Genomic DNA, 21,069 nt, shown 5'->3' with positions numbered 1-21,069 from the left:
ACTGCACTGTTCACCAATGTCCTCTATGCCACTCTTTTCTACACCACTGCAATCTACAACATTCTACTCTGCAACACTGTATTCTCTGCCACTGAACTCCATGCCACTCTACTCTGCACCACTATACTCTGTGCCACTGCACTTCATGCCACTGAGCTCTACACTGCACCACTCTACTGTATGACACTGTACTGCACTTTACCCCAATGCACGCTATGGCAATGGACTTTATGGCAATCCACTCAATGCCACTACACTCTACAACACTACACTCTATGCCGCTCTAATTTGCACCCCTGCACTCTATGCCACTTCACTCTACTCTATGCCAGTGTACTCTACCTCACTCTACTCTTCACCACTGCTCTCTATGCTACTCCAGCATAGGCTACTCCACTCCACTCTACCCTGCGCCACTCTCTCTCTCGGCCACTTCACTCTACTCTATGCCAGTGTACTCTACCTCACTCTACTCTTCACCACTGTACTCTATGCTACTCCAGCATAGGCTACTCCGCTCCACTCTACCCTGCACCACTCTCTCTCTAGGCCACTTCACTCTACTCTGAAACAATCTGCTCAATGCTACTGCACTCCATGTCCCTGCACACTACTCCACACTCCACACTGCACACTGCGCCACTCTACTCTGTGCCACTATACTCGACTCTGCAGCACTTTTCACCACTGCACTATACGCCAGTCTATTCTACTCTGCACCACTGTATTCTACACCACTGCGGTCTATGCCACGCAACCAATACTCTGTACACCAATTTACTCAAAACCAATGCACTCTACGCCATTCTACTCTGCAACACTGCACTGCCTGCCACTGAACTCCATGCCACTCTACTCTGCACCACTGCACTCCATGCCACCGCAGTCTACTCTGCATCATTGTACTCTACACCACTATATTCTGTACTCTACGTCAATGCACCATGCGCCACTACACTCTGCAACACTCCACTTTATGCCACTGCACTCTATACCAATCCACTCTCAGCCACTCTAATCTACTCTACAACACTCCACTCTGCTACTGGATTCCATGCCACTGCAATCTACTGTGAAACAATCTACTCTTTGCACTGCACTCTACTCCACTCTGTGCCATTCCACTCTATGCCACTCCACTCAACGCACTGCAATCTATCCTGTGCCACTACACGCTATTCTACGCCCCCACACTCTAAAACACTGCACTCAACACCAATATACTCTACACCACTTTACTCAAAACCAATGCACTCTGTTCCACTGCACTCCACGGCAATCTACTCTGCACCACTGCACGCTACGCTATTCTACACTGCATCACTCTACTCTACCCCACTGCACTCTACTCACCATCATTGCTCTCTGTCACTCTGCACCACTCTATGCCACTGGACTCTACACCAATGTACTCTACGCCACTCTATTTTACACCACTGCACTCTACAACACTCTACTCTGCAACACTACACTCTCTGCCACTGAACTCTATGCCAATCTACTCTACAGCCTATGCCACTGCACTCCACTCTGCAGCACTCTACTCTATGCCACTCTACTACACTCTACCCCAATGCACGCTACATGAATGCACTCTACACACATAAACTCTATGCCACTGCACTCTATGCCACTACATGCTATGCCACTCTAATCTACTGTGCATCCCTCTGCTCTATGCCACTTCATTCTACTCTGCAACACTCTACGCCAGTGCACTCTACCCTACTCTACTATGCATCACTGCATTCTTCACCACTGCACCCTACACCACACCAGTCTAGGCCACTCTACTCTACTCTGCACCACTCCACTTTACTCCACTCTATGCCAATCTACTCTGCAACACTGCACTCTACCCCCTGCAATTAACACCCATGCACTCTCCGTCACTAGTCCATGCTACTGCACCTTACCCTGCACCACTCCACTCTATCCTGCACCACTTTGCTTTATGTCGCTCTAATTTACTTTGCACCCCTGGACTCTTTGCCACATCACTCTACTCTATGGCAGTGTACTTTACATCACTCTACTGTGCACCACTGCACTCTTCACCACTGCACTCTATACCAGTCCAGCATAGGCCACTCTACTCCACTCTACTCTGCACCACTATACTCTATCCTGCACCACTCTGCACTATGCCACTTCACTCTACTCTGAAACAATGCCACTGCACTCTATGCCACTGCACGCTACTCCACTCAACACCATTGCCCTCTACGCTCCACCACTCTACCCCAGCCTACTCTACTCAACGCCACTGTGCTCTGTGTCACTCTACTATAAACCACTGCACTCTATGCCATTGCGCTCTACAACACTCTACTCTATGCCACTGCACTCTATGCCACTCTACTCTACACCTCTGCACTCTACCCTGCACCACTCCACTCTACCCTTCACCACTCCACTCTGCTCTGAAACAATCTACTCTACACCACTAGACTCTATGATACTCTATGATACTCAACTCCATGACGCTCTACTCCATTAAACTCTACTCCACTCTAAGACACTTTACTCCACTCTATGCCACTCCACTTTACAATACTCCAGTCTATGCCACTCTGCAACACTACTCCACTCTAGGAAGCTCTACGCAACTCCCTCTATGCAATTCCATTCCACCTTAATCCACTCTATTCTACATCACAATACTCCACTCTACTCCACTACTCCGCTCTAAGCCATGCCACTCCACTTCACTCCACTCTATTTCATGCTACTCAACTCTACAAAACTCTACTCCACTCTATGCCAGTCTACTGTACAACAATCTACTCTGCTTTATGCCACTCTACTCTGCAACACTTTATTCAACTCCATGCAACACCATCTACGCCACTCCACCATGTTCTACACCACTACACGACACTCCATGCCACTCCACTCTTCTCCACTCTATGCCACTCGACTCAGCTCCACTCTATGCCTTTCCACTCTGCAACACTCCACTCCCTCCACAACACTCTGTACCACTCCTCAACACTCCACTTCATGCCACTCCACGCCACTCAGCTCTACGCCACTCCACACCAATTCATAACATGCCACTCTCCTAACTTTTAGTCACGCTAAACAGTAAACCACGCTGGTTTACAACATGGCTATGTATTGGCAAAGGTAATAGATCTTGCATAGACAAGGCTTTGCCAATGCTTGTTGGAAAACAGCAGTCTCACTGGCTACCAACAATTCCTTAAATGTTCATGTGACAGTGTCAGCTACTCTTTTAATGGCTCATCACACAGGTTGGATCACATCTCTGGTTTTTCAGGGACTTTTTTTAACTTGGACGTCACGGGGCCTGGCACAGGCAAGCCTCACTGTGCTTCAATAGGCAGCCGAGCCAAATCTAACAATGCAGCTTGGCTGGCAGGCGACTGAGCCCTTTGTCCTCTGCGTCCGCCCTCTCAGAAATGTAGTGAGGGGGGGGGGGGGGGGAATTCCCCTATCTCATGGGAGCCAAGATCTTGCCAGTCCCCTCCCTCCATCCTCAGGCTCACGGTCACCAGCCTTCTACCTAGCAGAGACAGGTTTCAGACTCTGCCCAGGATCATCTGGGGAGTTAGAGGGAGAGCTAGGAATGTCGGAGGAGAGAAGCAGGGAGAGGGCCAGTGTTACACTGAGGCCACTGTAGGCACCTGCCTTATGCACAGGAGGATACCAGAGTACAAGACAAATTGGACTTGTTCCTAGGAGAGGAAGAGCGCCCTAAGGGTAAACTGTCATTTTAGCCTGGGGCTTCAAAGTTCCTTGTACTGGGGCTGAGCAGGTGTTTTATCCAAGGAAGTAATTTCGAGGAAAGGGAGGGAAGAGAGCTGGGGGAGAGGGGGTGATGAGAGCTGGGGGGGGGGGCGGGGGGGGGTTTGGAGGGGGGATAGGGAGAGAGGAGAGCTGAAGGGAGGGGGAGCGAGGAGAGCTGGGGGAGAGGAGGTGATGAGAGCTGGGGGAGTTGGAGGGGGATAGGGAGAGAGGTGTGCTGAAGGGAGAGGGAGCGAGGAGAGCTGGGGGGAGAGTGGGTGATGAGAGCTGGGGGGGGGGGGGGGGGAGACAGAGCAGGGACTTGCCAAACACACTGACTTGAGCGCTGTCAGGTGCAGAACTCACAGGCGCTGTGCCAGGCAGTCTGAGCGACAAACCTCAGTGGACTTTTGGTTACCTCCTCATCTGGCTCGCAAAACCCATTGGGCAGAACGGGCTACAGCCCCCCCCCCCACCCGCCCCCACTCCCTCCCCTCCGTCAGCTGCCGTCGGCTGGGCTGCTCGGGCTGGAGTTGGTGTCTTCTCAACAATATGGAGCTAAGGGGGTCAGAAGGCAGGTCGCCCCCCACTCATAACCATATACACAACAAGACCTGCCCAGAAAAAGGATTTTTTTTTTTTATTAGCACAGTGAGCACGTTATAGTCAAGGACCCTGGCTCTTTCAAAACTGTAGTGTTTTATACCACATGCACGGCAATTTTTGCCATTCACCAAACAGGTCTGGTATCACTGGCTAAAAAAACTCCCATATGTCTAAGTGTTTGTGAAAATGTTTCCCTGATAATCTGTTTCCCAAATAATGTATACAAGGAGGAAAAAATAGACAGAACCTGTTCAAACACCACAGAGATGGAGAAAAAGGTGGGGGGGGGGGGGCAGGCAGTGCCTCACGAAAGTAACCCCAACGAGGATGCGCAGACAGGTACTCGCCTGCTACCTCACGTTCTCATCATAGGCAACTGCCGCCCAAAAGGAAAAGAAGGAATAAATCAAGAAACCTCATGTCAATCCTAATAACTGGTCTCTATTGAAACTAATATTCTAATCTGTGTCTATGTTAAAAAAATATTAATGGGAGTGTCGACCCCAAGACGAGGAAGACTGAGTCTGATCAGGACCCACGTCACTCCAAATTAAAACCGAGCAAGACTACACTGGCTATATGAAACTTTATTCTGTGCTGTGTGTCTGCTCATTAAAACCAACATGTTTCATTACCTGTTTAAATTAGCGGAAACTTCTTCAGGGCTAGGGTCGACTGGCCTCTCTGCGTTGCTAGTTCAGACCAGTAATCTATCTGCCTGCACCTGAGGGAAACACAATTAAAAAACACACATTCAGTATAGCACCCATATTGCTCATATGGGTCCTTCACACATACATGAAAGCGATTTGTAGCTTCGCTAACTTGCTTAAAGAAGACGGTGCCTGCAACACCTGTGACATTCATATTTACCGTCAGGGTTGCTCTCATTCAGCATACCTCAACCCTCGGTATAGGTAGGTGTGTGCTACATCGAATAGTCCTGGACTGCTTGCCCCCTGGCTGCGGATTCGCGTTTCTAAAAAGCACAAAGACACATCGAGGTGTTACACACATAGACCAGGAATTTACAGCCCCCTCTGCTCGTGTGCCTGTTGTCAACTGGGCTTGAGCTCGTTAAATCATTACTGGAGTTGGTGTCTGCCAGCCTGACCTTCAGGTAGGGTGGCCACCCGTTGCTAAATTTCATGGCCGTCTCTGATTTGGATCTCACGTCGGTTGTCCGTGATGATTCCTGTTACCGACGCCTTTTGTCCGTAATTTTGGGTATTTTTGAGCGAGGCCACCTGGCACGCTTCCTCTGAGCACAAGAGCAGCCCCACCCGCCCATTGTCATTCTGTCTGCGGCTGATTGTCACATACAGAAGGACACGAGGCCAGTCTGGGCTGTTAAAACATGTGGGGGCCTCCTCCCGCCTCTGCCTAGGGCAGGGCATTCAGTTTTAACAGTACCTAAAGAATGTTGCACCTCACGAAATGAAAGATGTACAGAAGCCAGTGAAGGGGTTATGGGCCTTTCTCAGTCTCATCATTTTAGAACTGAAGCATTTTCAATATTATATACAAGCCATAGTTGCTGCTTTTTTATTTTATTCAACTAACAACCATTGACAAAGCCAATAGTCCTAGCTTGTTGTAGGTGTGATGTGTTATATATCTGGATGCAATAACAGAAGTAGCAGAATACCATTCGGGCAGCACACTATGCTAAGCACAGCTACCCTGTTTCAAGCCATGCCCTTAAGTACATCGAACACGCCCTTTGGAGAGACCCCCAAATTGTTCAAACCAATTAAAGCCTGGAAACAACAGCATGTCACAGTCACCTCAGGTCCCATCACTGGGTATCATGAATGACTCATGACTTCCAAGTTTTCAGATTGCCTATGTGCAGGGGCATAGTGTCCCCCCTCCCTCTCCCGCCCCGCACCAGCCTTGCTTTGGGAACATTAGCAAGGGTGAAGTTCTTGATGGGCCTCTTCTGTCTGCAACTCTGCAGACAAAGGCTCAGCTCATAATTAATGGGGAAAGGTGGGTGAGTGAGTAAGTGGAGGAATGGCAAATGGCTGTATGGATTAGTGAAGGGGTGAATGGATGAGTGAAAGGGTGAGTGGATGGATAATGAGAGAAAGGATGGATGGAGTAAGTGGAAGGATGCATGAGAGAAAGGGTAAATAAACAGATATATGGGTGGAATGGTGGATGTATGGGTGGAATGGTTAATGTATGGGTAAAAGGGTGGATGTATGAGTAAAAGGTTGGGTGGATGAGTGAAAGGATGGATAGATGAGTGAAAGGGTGGATGATGGGCGAGTGAATGGGTGGATAGATGAGTGAAATGATGCATGGATTGATGAATTGATCAGCGAAAGGGTGAATAGATGAATGGATGAGTGAGAGGGTGGACATAAGGATTGATGAGTGAGTGAAAGGGAGGGTAGATGGGCAAAAGGATGGATGGATCAGTTAAAGGGTGGATGGATGAGAGAAAGGATGGATGGATGAGTGATAGGGTCAATTGATTGATTTATGAGTAGATGGATTGTTGGGTGGATGGATGGGTGAAAGGATGGCTAAGTGAAAGGGGGATGGAGAGAGAAAGGGAGGATAGATGGATGAGTGAAAGTATGGATGGATGATTTACAGGATGGATGGGCAGATGGGTGTATGGATGAGTGAAAAGAAGGATGTAAGGATCGATGAGTGAAAGAATGCATGGATGAGTGAAAGGGAGGGTAAAGAGCTGAATGAAAGGATGGATGGATGGGTGAGAGGGTAAATGGTTGGATGGATGAGTAAATGAATGGATGGGTGAAAGGATGGATGGATGATGGATGAATGAGTGAAAGGGTGGATGGAGGGATAGATGAGTGAAATTATGGGTGGAAGGATAGATGATGGATAGGTTTGCAAATGGTTGAATAGGTTTGGATATGGATGGGCACACAGATTAAAGGACAGAATGAATGGTGAAAGACTGAATAATGTATGAAAGAATGAATGGATGCCACACCCCTGGGTGACTCAAAATGACATCAGGCAGCACGCGCAGAACTCGGGCTTGAAAAGCTCCTTCAGCTTGCCGAAAAGCAGAAACAAATTACTTGCATGGTGCCGTGGTATCACAAGAGACGTTCCACTGTTGTGCCACTGGGTGGCGTTGCTCTAATGCCACCGGGAAAGAGTGCGAGCTCCCACCTGCCCAGAGGCCATGAGAGATGCATGAGGGCACAGCTCTCTGCAGCCCTTCTGCGGGGAAAGGCGGACAAGACATCATAACCTGCACTTGCAGACAACAGCACCAACGTGACTCGAGTCCCTTCCACCACAAATGTTATTTTCTTTTCAAATTTTGCATCCCTAAGAATATTGCGCGTGGGGCAACCACCCCTGTTCCCCCGCCCATGCTACGCCACTGCCCACCAGTATGGATGACATTTGACTCTTAAACTTTGTAGTCCTCAATGTCTTAAGTAACATTTCCTATACATTGACTTTAACATTTATGAGTCATTTTCTCTATATAATATGCATGTGATGAAACACACTCTGACACCCTGCCGTACATACTTCGGATGAGTAGCTCTCATTTCGATGCCACGCAAAGCCACCTTACATGGCTTTGAGTGGCCTCACAATTCATGACTAAGTCAATACTACGCCAATCGCTGCGTTGCCTTACTCTGCGCCCTAGAGGCTTTCTATGGGCGTTGCAGTGGGTTTTCCCGCAACACCAATGGAATTTGACTCTGCCCCAGATTTACAAAGTCATGTAAACCTGGGGAAGCACCAAATCCGTACGCTTCACAAGATGACGCGTAACGAGGAGAAATATGCATTCTGCAGCACACATAGAAAAAGGAAAACACCTATTAGCATTGTTTTGTGCAGGAAGGTGTCCCTTCCTGCACAAAAACAATCCTGCATGCAACTGAGGTGCAAGGGTGCCTGCATTGGCGCTAGGCTGCAGAAACGGCACCAGCGCAGGGTGAAAGGACAGGAATGCACCATATTGCAAAAAAATGATGCATTCTTGCCTTTTCACTTTGGCATAGGGCAGCACAGCAAGGTGTCTTGTTGCACTGCCCTATGCCAAAATCTCATAAATAAGCCACTAGGAGGCAAGACACTTGTCATGTGCACCCTAAATGTGGCTTAGATTCCTATTATACATGTAGAAGAATTATAGACTATTAAATCAAATGCAAGATGTTTTTATACAGTGCTCACATATTTCAAGGTGATGCCATGTGCAATCATAAAAGGTGGTATGGTGAAATTAAAATTAAATATTGCCTAAAATCACACCATTTAGTCAAGCAAGGAAGCTGGGATTAAACTCAGTTTTTCTGGTTTCTCATTGTGAATTTCAGACACTGGGTGGCTATTACTTTCTCCTGTTTTACATCACAGGTAAATGCTTTGTTTTTAATTCTTGCTGCACGAGGTTAGAGTGTGAGTGGCAGTGAAAAGCCTCAAAGAAACATGGCTCTTTTTGGTATTAAGTGTCTAATAGGACCTCAAGGTGAGCCAGAGCAAGGCATCTATCTCGCGCCTGGCTTGAACCTTCAGTCACTCAACCAACTCTAAAGCCCACCGGACATGGATTTGGATTTGAATTCCAGCAAAGGCACCTTACCTTTTCATCCTCCTGAGATCAATAAAATAACTAACCCAATCCTGCAAAACTATAAAATATCCTGTAGCCTGTGTAATGTAGAACACAAATGTATATATTTAACGTAAACAGTTTTCAAGCAATGCTAAGATTACAATGGGTTGCATACTAGAACCCCTATAAATAAAAGTCTAAAAAGTACAGAAGGGCATCAGTTATGTTGCTTTTTTCAAATCCAGCACTTGCAGGTATCTTAATTATGTTGTTTGCTGTGGAGTAGTGGATCGTCATTCAGAATTAGGTCCAGCTTTAAAAGCACCATCAATGATGCTTTTCAAAAACGTTTGAGATGTATTTTTTAAGCGTTGTAGTTTGTAGCGCCCATCTTTGTACCATGCTTAAAACTTTGTGTTATATCAACTTAAGTGGTTAAAGCCACTGATTATGTTTGGCCTAGTTCATTTCTAAATGTATGGTAGCTCCTGGTGCAGCACACATCCACATCGCAAGCCTCACAACCACAACATTTTTCCCAGGTAAATTTCAGCAGGTTTCTCTTGCCAAAATGTACCTGGGAAAAACGTTGCTGGGGGATAAGTGCCTTGTGAATAACAGAGCATGCAGGTTTTGGTGCAGAGAACAATAAGATCTGAATTTTATGTCCCATTTTCAGACAAAACTCACAATTGATGCTATTTATCACATCGGATAAATTGGGACACCCTCTTAGTATCTAACTTAACATGTGCAATAGATATCACACTCTCCTCCAAGGCATTTGTAATCAGGGCCTAAGTAGAATGACGTAGTTCACAGTACACAATTGTGCAGCCCTAATGAGCATAATTTTCAATGTGTTTTTGGGAAAAGATATATGCATGCTATATTGTTAGATACACTTAAGCTTGGAATGGAGCCACGAGAAGTGAGAGATGCAAATACCTACCATCAGTACATAGGTGACTGACTCAACTTTGTGGGGCTGTTAGGATTTGGGACTGCTTCGCAGTAGGGGTGTCACCTTTTACGGAATAGCCAGGTCTTTACTGCATACCTGAATCTGAGGTGGTTTTGGATGTTTCTTATCTTTGCAGGGAGTGAGTTTTAAAGGGTTGCTTTGTGGACACAGAAGTTCAATCAGTGTGTAGCTTCCTGAAGGAAATGAATGAGGACTGGGAAGCCAGTTTGGAGGCCAGAGTTCTAGTGTGTGTGTATCAGTGAAGCTTTGTTTAGATTCCCCTGTTGGTAATGAAAAGTGATTTGAAAGAGGAACATCTGACCAAGTATTTTGAGAGCAGGAGATTCCAGGGAAGTCCAAGAAGAGCTCCTTGGAAGCAGGAGCTGCCCACCTTCTACATGGGGCCTCATGCCAGACCTTTCATGATCCTCGGTATAAATGTTACATTTAACTGAGGAGACAGCAGGAGGGAATGTGGAAGAGAGAGATGACTTCTTTGAGGACAGAGGCCAGCATGGTTGTCTTGTCTTCTGCAATAGTTTATAGGGCAGAAGGATATGTTAGCTGGAGGGGCAGTTCTTAAAATGGAGAATACTTTGTGACGGTGTTTTCTGTCCCTCCAGTAATTGCTTCCTGCTCAGATGAGCCAATATGTTAACTCAAATGAGGTTCGGATTAGGTTTGCAGGGCCTAGCGACTGTTCCTAATTTCCTGCCTGCCACAACAAAGCAGAGACTAGTTTGTCTGCAGTCCAGTCTTTTTCTCACACTATGATTACTTCAAAATGTTATGCAATCGTTCTAATTTAGCCCCATCATTCTTATTAGTCAACAGACTCATGCATCCAAGTTCTTTCTGGGATTACTTCGTCATACTGATACTAAGCTTCCACCCCAAGAAGTCTTATTTCATATGTCATTTGCTTCACACAAGAATTCAATAGAAATCTGAAAACATTGTTCACAGTAAATACATTCTCATTCATCAAGCACTGTTGCAAATTATTTTCACGAATGTTATTGCTATTTAATAATCTGCTCCCGTTTGTGTTCAGGGGTATGTTGCAGGTTTGAATGTCAACCCCGAGCTGCGATGGCATTTATTCACTAAAATGGTAGCAATAGCTTTAGTGGCATCAAAGGTTGATCCCTTTACCCATGCAAAGCTCCACAATAGCTACTCATTTGCTGCCCTGTGGCTAGGTAGAGGGACTGGAATGTAAATAATACGTAAGACTTGTAAAGCTCTGTTTATTTTCTGATCCTTTCTCTTAGACAAGGGGTACTGAGTACAGTACGATGAGTGCCAAATGGAAAACTAGGTCAACATCTCTTACCCATGGTAATCCCAGGTTGACACCCATCTGTGATGTGAAGGTATCATCTATAATCACGCTTGTGTGCTCAGTGTCTATCCTTAATGTATGTTATTAGAGCAAATCTTATCAAACTTGGGTTGTGTTTCTTGCTAAATGACCACCCAAGCTTTTCAAATTCAAAAATATTTGGTGGGAGTTGTCACAAAGTACCAAATAATATATATTCAACAATATTTGTGCTGTAGACCTAGGATATGTGGCAGCTTCCCCCAAACAGCTACAAAGCTGTTTACTATAGTAACATCATATTCAGAAAATAACATAAAAGTATTGTGTGCAGGTAAACGAAGCATGAACAGAGCAGTAACTAAATAAATGTGCTTAAACTGCATTATTTGCTTCCAATTTTCAAAACCTTCGTTTGGTGGAAGGATGGTGAAATATCTTGTAAACTTTTTTTTTTAAGACTAGTTAGGTTGACACAACTGGCCCAGAGTGTTTTGAGTGTATGATTTGCCCGAGATTGTGATGTAAAATAGAATCTGGTATTTCACATTGCACCAGGTTTACTGGCCTAATGTGTATTAAAATAGAACATTTTCCATTCACTGTGCTGAAATTCCTTGAGAGCCCCAAAATCATGTTGTGCCAAGAATAATGTTACTGACCCTGTGTGCTTTAAAATGCACTTTTTGCCACATGTAGTCTCAAAGAATGACTGTGTGTTTTACTCACTACATCGGCAAAGCGAAGGGAGCCCCCCATAAGTAATTTTGATTCAGCTCTTATGATGTCTCTGTCTCCACTAATCCACGTGTTAAGCCCCCCCCCCGAAGTTTGAGCCTAGTTGTGCCCCTGCTCCTCGTCCATCTTCCCGTCCCATTCTTTATCCATGAGCAGCTCGTCTGCTCCACTGAACGTTTTACCGAGGTACGGTCAAAATACTTCCCCCAATATGGTGCTGCCTACCCAGCAGGTATAAAGGGGGAAGCATGTCACCCTGACAGCATGAGAACACCAAAGAAACTCAAAAGAAAACAAAAACAATCAACCAGAAACTAGGAAGGGAGGGACGGACCCAGGAATGGAACGGGAAGAGCAGGACTCGGAGTAATGAAGAATACCTGTGAGTAACCGGGCAATCCATGGTTATCGTCGGACGTAACTCCTGACAATAGTGGGGTGGAGTGAGTGCCAAGAACAACTGAGTCATGACGGAGGAGACCAGCTGCCCGGAGAGCCTGATGAAGATCGTGGCAGATGTAGAGGGCAGTGGCCGAGCACTGCCCAGGAGTAAGGGTGGACTCTGCCCACCTTCATGCAGAGGCTCCTGCCAGCCCTCTACTTTGGACCACGGACAACAACTGCCCCATGGAACTTCTTATTCTTAAAGGGTAACCCCATTTCCAGAAACCTATTGGAACTATGAGAGCGAACTATCTAGTCCACTGTGCGATTTTATGGGATCACTTTCTCACCAGCATCCCTCATTGTACATGTAGCTTCCTGGCCTGTGAGTCTAACCGGAGAACTACCGATAAGGGCACCCCTAAGCACGGCTGGGAGGGCTGGGACAGAATCAGTCACATTTCTGGCAAATATGAACGTGAGAGGGAACGGCAAAGATGGAAAAGCCAAGAGGTGCCAGAGAAAGCACATTTATAGGAAGGACTGTCAAAATCAAATGTAACCCTTGCTACTCCCTGAACACTGGGGGGCAGATTTACAAGCCCCTTGCAACAGTTTTACGCCACCGTTGTGTCACTTTTGTGACGCAGCGGTGGCGTAAACAATGCACCACTATGCAACATATTTACAACGTGACGCATCTAGTGAGATGCCTCATGTTGTAAAGCCCTGAGCTACATTATACCTGCGTCAGGTATAATGTATGCAGGGAGGGCGTTCCGTCGCAAGGAAGCCCCGTAAAAGTGATGTACAAGATTTCACTGAGTCACTTTTACGTCCCAGCTGCGTCAAATCCTCACGCCTGCTTGAAGCAGGCGTAAGGAGTGACGCAGCATATAAGATATAGGGCACCCCTGAGCAGTGCTGGAGTTGCGTCGCGCTTGCCACACAACTCCAGCAGTGCGTCACCCTTACGGCGACAGATGCGTCACGCATCTGTCTATCCTTGCGCCATGGTGTGCTGCATTGTAAATGCGGCACATCCATGGAGGTGCACGGGGTCACGCAAAATAACTGGCGCATCCCTGCTAATATGCAGGGATGCGCCAGTTATTGTAAATCTGCCCCTGGATTTGTATAGTGTTCGTTAGCCTCTAGGCACTATGTGGTGACGGTGATTCGAACACTGCAGGTGTTTACTCCTTAGGCATGCCTCACTATTCGAGAAGGCTCATCTGGGGCATTTGTGGATTTCTATAGGATTAGGGCCCAGTGAAGGAAAGGCAAGTGTGAAAATAGCCCCTGAGCCCTCAAAAAGAGCCAGTGTGTGTCTGCTGTTCCTGTAGTCTTGTCTTAACCGAGCTTTACTTGGGTGTGTGGAATGGAGAGTTCTACCCAATCGGAATTGAAGGTGAAAAGTCATCCCTCTCCAACGTGAGAGCCCCCTCCCTTCAGGGAAGGGCAACATGTTCTTGCAGGCAGGCCCCTCATCTATAACTTGGCACTTAACTAGGACTTTGAGAAAGGTACCACCCACCCCATGCCCGTTAGCACGACCCTAAAAGGAGGGCACCGTTAGACATTTAAGAGGTGACCCCGCTAGGGTTCATGAGAAAGGAGCAGTTTTTGAGAGTGATATGGGTTTGAAAAGAGGGTGACGCAAGTGAGGGTGACTTGAGAGATGCTCTCTGCTGTTAACACCGGAGTCGGTTTACCGGTTACCAGCTCATGGGCAGCTCTGGTTTCGTTCTTAGAAGTATTGTGAACGAGAACCCCCTCAAGGGGTCACCCCATTCGTTTTCAGAGTTCTGAGGGCAGCTTTGTTCAAGGTGTAGACCTCAGCCCCCTTCCTCGTTCTTCTCTTCACAACTCTTGACACGCATCCCTTTCACACATGCACAACACGCCTCATGACCAGCTCTGCTTGCCTCACACATCAGACCTCATCACAACTCTGACTTTAAGACAGAATAAATAAACTAATCACACACAGAATGACCTCACACTTCCTCTGACATCGAGCAATCAAACCCTAGATCCCCCCCAGCCCCCACCCCCTGAAATCCCCCTCTCATTACTTCTGGCTATGGGCGAGTGCACTGTCTCACACAGGGTCTGCTTTTTAGGTCTGTGTGACTTATGGCAACCAATGCTTTAAAATATTCTTAAACTGGGCTCTGGTTCCAACCAGAAGCCTTCTTCTCTCTCACCTCACGATACTTATTGTCTTCCGGGTGTTTTAATCTTCCTTGTGTGGAGTGATCGCTTTTCAATGCATGGAGGACTATTTTACATCTCAAAAATAAACGGAATTATCGCACATTAAATGAAATTATTGTTCTCATAGATGCATTCTGTAGATACAGCTTTTGACGTTTTAGTCAGGACTTAATATGCAAGTCAGGGCTATTTGCTTTTCCAATGCTTGTACAATCAGGCTCCTCTATAGGCAATGGAAGTAGGGCTTTATTTGGGGTGGTGGTGCTGCTGAAAAATTACCATGCTGGAGTTCAGAAAGTGAATGATCAATAAAGACTGTAAATATTGCTTTTATCTTAGGGTCAAATGTCAGGCTAAGCTTCTGAAAAATTGCTGCTTATTCTTATAAAGGGGATATTGTTTTCACTTTCTCCTCTCTGCAAAGTGAGAGGATTTTTTTTAAGTGAATTATGTGACGCTCTTGCTGGGGTCCAGAGAGTGTGAAAGGAAAGACAGTAGAGTGTCTTTTTTTCTAACACACAACAGAAAGTAAAATTATTTAAATGAATTGTACAAATAGTTAGGCACATTTTTAATTTCGAAGTGTGATACAAACAAAGATGTAAAAAGGATCAAAACGAATCAAGACACTTTACTTACTGATACGCAAATGATAAATATTTGCTGAAACCAGATTTCCACACATTCTCATTTGTGCGCTGTATCATTTTATCAGTAAAGCTGCATGCCTGTGCAAATGTAATGGCAATTTCAATGTGAATGTGCTGTCTGTAAATGACACTGCGCTACCGCGCCATGCTTTGGTTATATATTTGCGAGGCTCCCAAACGCACCACAGGACCCTTGCACACCGTCACTACTCTGCTGCTGGAAGGGCGTGGCTCATTGGTTACACATGTTGTTTGTGTAGCTCTTGGAGTTTTCACGGTACGTATGACTTCTGTGATGTAATAATGATGGCAGCACCCCCCCCCCCTCCCCCCACTCTGGAAGTTGTTCCATCACCACTGAAACACCCCCTGCAGAAGCTTGGTTGGTCTCTCCTAAACATTTACGAGCGAGCCCCCTAAACCCAGTGGGTGGCACCGAAGCTGCCCATCATTACCAGCAAGAGCCAGGCCTAGGCCTGCCCAGAAGAACAATGCATTACAGTACACGACCAAAGCAATGGAGAGTACAGCGGGCACATAAGCACAATAGGTGTGTAACAGACTGAAAGAGCAGTCCGGCAAAGGCGGCCTGGAAACTTGAGAGGTGTAGGAAGGAACAATGAACCTAGAAAGGTAAGCAGAGCACCGAAAGAAAGGAAATACCACAACAGGAAATCGTTGAGAACTTGTAAACATAAAAGACTCACTAAAACAAAAAACGCAAGAATGATAGATGTGAAAAAATGATAAAATGCAAAGGGCCAGAACCAGTACACCAGGTAGGACCAAAGCCCTGGCAGATATAGGAATCGTTCACGAAAACAAAAGTAAAAATGCCCCAAAAATGTGCAGGTCTTAAGAAGAAACAATAACACAAGCATGGGCAAAGCCAATAGGTGCATACATCATTAGCACACTACTGTGAGATATAGAGGAAGAGCCAGTAGGAGGGAACAGTGAGAGCTACAGCTGTAAAAGTAGTCCCTCATGCAGTTCAATGCAACCACTGGAGCGGAGGCAGAAGGATACACTCCAAGTAGCCAATAGCATTATGTAAGAAATTCATACCCCACAGTAAACATAGAAGGACAACCCAATGCCCTTTGTGAGCTTGAGTATCAGTCTATACTGAGGTAAATGGCCATACAAGGGCATCATTTACGAGTTCATTTAAGAGTTATTTTTTAAGATATTAATGTGAGTCTAAATATTTACACATATAGATTGAATCAGTTAATCAACAAATGTTTGAACAGAGAGAATTTGAACATGAGACGTACCGTAGCCGGGTCTGGTGGCTTAGTGGATTATTTTGTCCACTCTAGGGGCCTGTGTTTGACCTCATGGTCACAGGTTCAAGTCCTGGCAGGTTCACTCAGACTTTCATTCTTCTGATGTTGATAAACTGAATACCATTGAGTTGGGTAACAATAAACGCTGTTAATCAGCTCCAAAAGGCCCACAGGTGAACATACATGTTACAAATGCACATAATATGTTACGTATGCAAAGACAATTTAATCAATATTTGCTTTTTTCAAGATTTTGTGTTTTTATAGGTTTTTTTCATAGGATATGTGACTGTCCTACAGTGCACACAGTTAACTGAGTCACATCTTGGTGTCTGTGTGAATTTAGGGTGTGGATGAGGCTACGAGAGGCGAATGAGAGCTCTGGAGTTGAGGCTGAAGGCAGTGCGACTCTATCACGGGGTTCAGACTACGTGCTCATCCAATCATTTGCTTCTCAATACAGCGCACTGAGCTGGTCATACAGGCGCCAATCGCAATTACCATTTTGTTTGAATGTGTGTGAAGGAGGTGCACACATCTGTTGAAATATTAACTATACCAAAGGAAAATAAAATGCTGTGTTTACTGGAGCATAGAGAGAGAGCAGGAAAGAGAGAGAGAGAGAGAACGAGAATGGAAGAGGGAAGTAGTTGCAGCCGGTGTGTGGATTGAATGGAGGGGCATAAAATATGGACATAAAATATATATTTTTTAAAACACTTACCTGCCTCTCAACATCTTGCTCCTCTGTTCTGCAGAGGCTCCCAGAGTGCACTGTGGCCAATCCTGATGCTGCTTTCTTGCTGCTCAAAGCAGATTCAGGATTGACCTGAGATAATTTGCACTCCCAGTTAGACGGGAGGCTGTGCCTGCTCTTTCCACCCCGGCAATGCAGCTCGGGTTGGAGAGAGCTTCAGTGCGCATGACGGTTTGACCGGCCTGAGATGACCGGCCAGACCATCATGTACACTGAATAACAGTGCGAGCACTCCTCCACCAGTCTGTCATCCCCCGTCCTGATCCCCAGGCCTTGGCTCCGAGAGTAAAAATAAAACGCTAATAAACAAAGGTTTATTATTGTTTTTTTTGGCTGCTGGAATGTGGGGTGCCTCTCCTCCGCCATAGCGGTTTGACCAAAGAACTATGGCCTGACAAACCATTTACTATAGGTACTGTGCTCTTTGGTACACACATAAATGCATAAGAAACATTTACTTTTTTTTGGGGGGGGGTGTTCGATCACCGTTTACACTGGGCAACTCTTACAGTCTTTTGTAATTTATGGCCTGATTTTCTCAAAAATATCTACGAATGAAAAGATATAAAAGGAGTTTAAGATACTGCATTACATATTTATTTCATTTCATCACTGCATCTATTGTTGCTCTTATTGGTCAATCCAGTGGACTAACACAAAATCTACAGTTTATAATGTGAACTTTGTACTCGATAAAACATTGTTATACCTAAGGGGAGTCACTATAGGGCTCTCCAGAGTGCATTGCATTTTTTACCAAAAGACACACAAATGATGGAAGGAATGCGGAACAAATCAAACAATCATCAAGAGATCTGGGTTAAATCCAATGTTCTTTTGCTCCCCATGCCACCCCAGTTTGGACTTAGCCATATGCAAATCAGTTCTGACCCTGCTCCTCATGGGAATAGTCCAGCCGAATGCCAAGCCAGGTCCTCCCTGGACCACAAACAAGCATCCTGTGACCAGTTTCGGGGTTCCACCTCTCATCAGCCAGGCTGGCTTGAATCCAGTGGCACAGTGAGCCCGGGACCCATGTCTGGGAACACTTAGGGCAAGAAAGCAAAAGACACACAGATGATGGATGGAATGCAGAACAAATCAAACTGCAGCATTTTTTACCATCACTTGCCAGGGATGCTATCTGCAGATGGCACACTATGTTGATGAAACCTTCTGGTTTTTGGATGTTACCTGTCAGACGTTGAGCCATACCTTTGGCCTCTATTGTAGGTGGGTGGGGAAGCCGTCCAACATGTTTTTCCATGAGTTCTCTTGTTAGGCCTTGGTCACAACTTGAAGTGTTGGGTCATCAGCAGACTCATTTGTCAGCTCCTCCAGGGTAAGGTGGCCTCTACGGCCATCTATACTTACTCTAGGCATTTTGTGGCCAGTTGAAGATGTTTTGTCATGTTATCGTCAGGATTTTCATCCCCAGGCTGATACTCAAGGTCAAAATAATATTTCTGGTACTGGAATATCCAATAGTTTTTGCAAGGTAAGAGGCTGACCCTTGAAAGAGGTGTACTTTGGGCTTATGGCCCACCAAAAACCACAAATGGGAATTCATGATCTACATGTGGGATTGTCTCTGTACCCTGAGTATGGGGTAGGACGCTTTCACTATTTAGGAGTACCTCTCCTCGTTCTAAGTTAGCCCGTGCTGGTATAAGTGCCACTCTTATCCTTGCGGGTTAAGATGGCCCCTATTGTGCATCTGTAGGGTTGACCAAGAGTTCAGTGTTTGAAGAAGGCCATTGTCATTTTCCCTTGTAGGGCTTCTTTGATTGTCCTGAAAATGTTTTCCTTGCTCCAGCCCCAGGATCTATTCGGTATTTATGTTCACGATCTCTCTCAAGGGCATGGTGGCGGTGGCAACATTTGGAATGTAGTGGGTTACGCTTAGAGAACTGCAGATCTTGTGCACTGTTTAAGGAAAGGTGGTGATACTCCTAATGTCTTCAAATTTCATGGCGTCCACCTCAATCCCTTCAGCCAGGAATACATGCCCAGGCACTCCAAGTGGAACTTCAGCAACCCACATTTCTCCTGGTGGAGCAACCAGCCCTGTTCTTGCAGTTGCTTGAGGGTAGCACTTTTGCCTAGGGGAGTCCTTCTTTGTTGCGGTGCTGTGAATGAGAATATTTTCCCTCACATTGAAGACTCTTGGAAGACTTGCTAGTACTACTCTGATGTGCTTTTGAACACCTCGACTTCTGACACCACTCAAAAGCAGTATCAGCAGAAGTCCATGTGTGTTGAGAAAATTATTTCCAGGGTGTACAGGTGCCGTTTCAACAGATGGTATCCTGCACTGAGGCCTTGTTGCAGAATCTCTGCACCCATTGAGGTCTTCGAGGCTTTCATTCACCATCAGAGTGATGTGCCATTTCTGCTTTATACAGCAAACAAATGATGGACGGAATGCTGACAATGTAAAAATTCTTCCCCAGTCAAAAGATCTGAGTTAAATCCATCGTTCTTTTGCCCACTACGTCACCCCAGTTTGGACCCAGCCATATGCAAATCAGTCTTGACCCTGTGCCCCATGGGAACAGTCCAGATCAAACTGCCAGGCCACGTCCTCCCTGGACCGGAAACAAGCATCCTGGGACCAGTTTGCAAATGGCTGGGTTCAAACTGGAATGGCATGGTGAGCAGAAAATCAATGGATTTAGGCCCAGATCTCTGTACTAGGGTGAATGTATGACATTGTTCCGCACTCTGTCCATCAACTGTTGTTTTTGCATTTGTCACCCAGAGAGGGACGGGTATGCCCAGACGTGGGTCCTGTGCTCTCCATGCCACTGGAATCAAGCTATCCTGGCTGAAGAGGGGTGAAACCCGAATCCGGTCCTAGGATGCTTGTTTCCAGTCCAGGGAGGACCTGGCTTGGCAGTTCGGGCTGGACTGTTCCCATGAGGCACAGGGTCATGACTGATTTGCAAATGGCTGGGTTCAAACTGGAATGGCATGGTGAGCAAAAAAACGATGGATTTAGGCCCAGATCTCTGTACTGGGGTGAATGTATAACATTGTTCTGCTTTCTGTCCATCAACTGTTGTTTTTGCATTTGTCACCCCGAGTGGGACCGTTATGCCCAGACGTGGGTCCCGTGCTCTCCATGCCACTGGGATCAAGCTATCCTGGCTGAAGAGGGGTGCAACCCCGAAACCAGTCCTAGGATACTTGTTTCCAGTCCAGGGAGGACCTGGCTTAGCAGTTCGGGCTGGACTGTTACCATGAGCACAGGGTCATGACTGATTTGCATATGGCTGGGTTCAAACTGGAATGGCATGGTGAGCAAAAAAAATATGGATTTAGGCCCAGATCTCTGTACTGGGGTGAATGTATGACATTGTTCTGCATTCTGTCCATCAACTGTTGTTTTTGCATTTGTCACCCCGAGAGTGACGGGTATGCCCAGACGTGGGTCCCGTGCTCTCCATGCCACTGGAATCAAGCTATCCTGGCTGAAGAGGGGTGAAACCCCGAAACCGGTCCTAGGATGCTTGTTTCCAGTCCAGGGAGGACCTGGATTGGTAGTTAGGGCTGAACTGTTCCCATGAGGCACAGGGTCATGACTGATTTGCATATGGCTGGGCTCAAACTGGAATGGCATGATGAGCAAAAAAACTATGGATTTAGGCCCAGATCTCTGTACTGGGGCGAATGTATGACATTGTTCTGCATTCTGTCCATCAACTGTTGTTTTTGCATTTGTCACCCCGAGAGGGACGGGTATGCCCAGACATGGGTCCCGTGCTCTCCATGCCACTGGAATCAAGCTATCCTGGCTGAAGAGGGGTGA

This window comes from Triturus cristatus, chromosome 9 (genome assembly GCF_964204655.1).
Source record: "Triturus cristatus chromosome 9, aTriCri1.1, whole genome shotgun sequence".
In the NCBI taxonomy this organism is placed as follows: domain Eukaryota; kingdom Metazoa; phylum Chordata; class Amphibia; order Caudata; family Salamandridae; genus Triturus; species Triturus cristatus.
The sequence above is the reverse complement of the archived record's forward strand: the minus strand, read 5'-3'. Positions refer to the sequence as shown.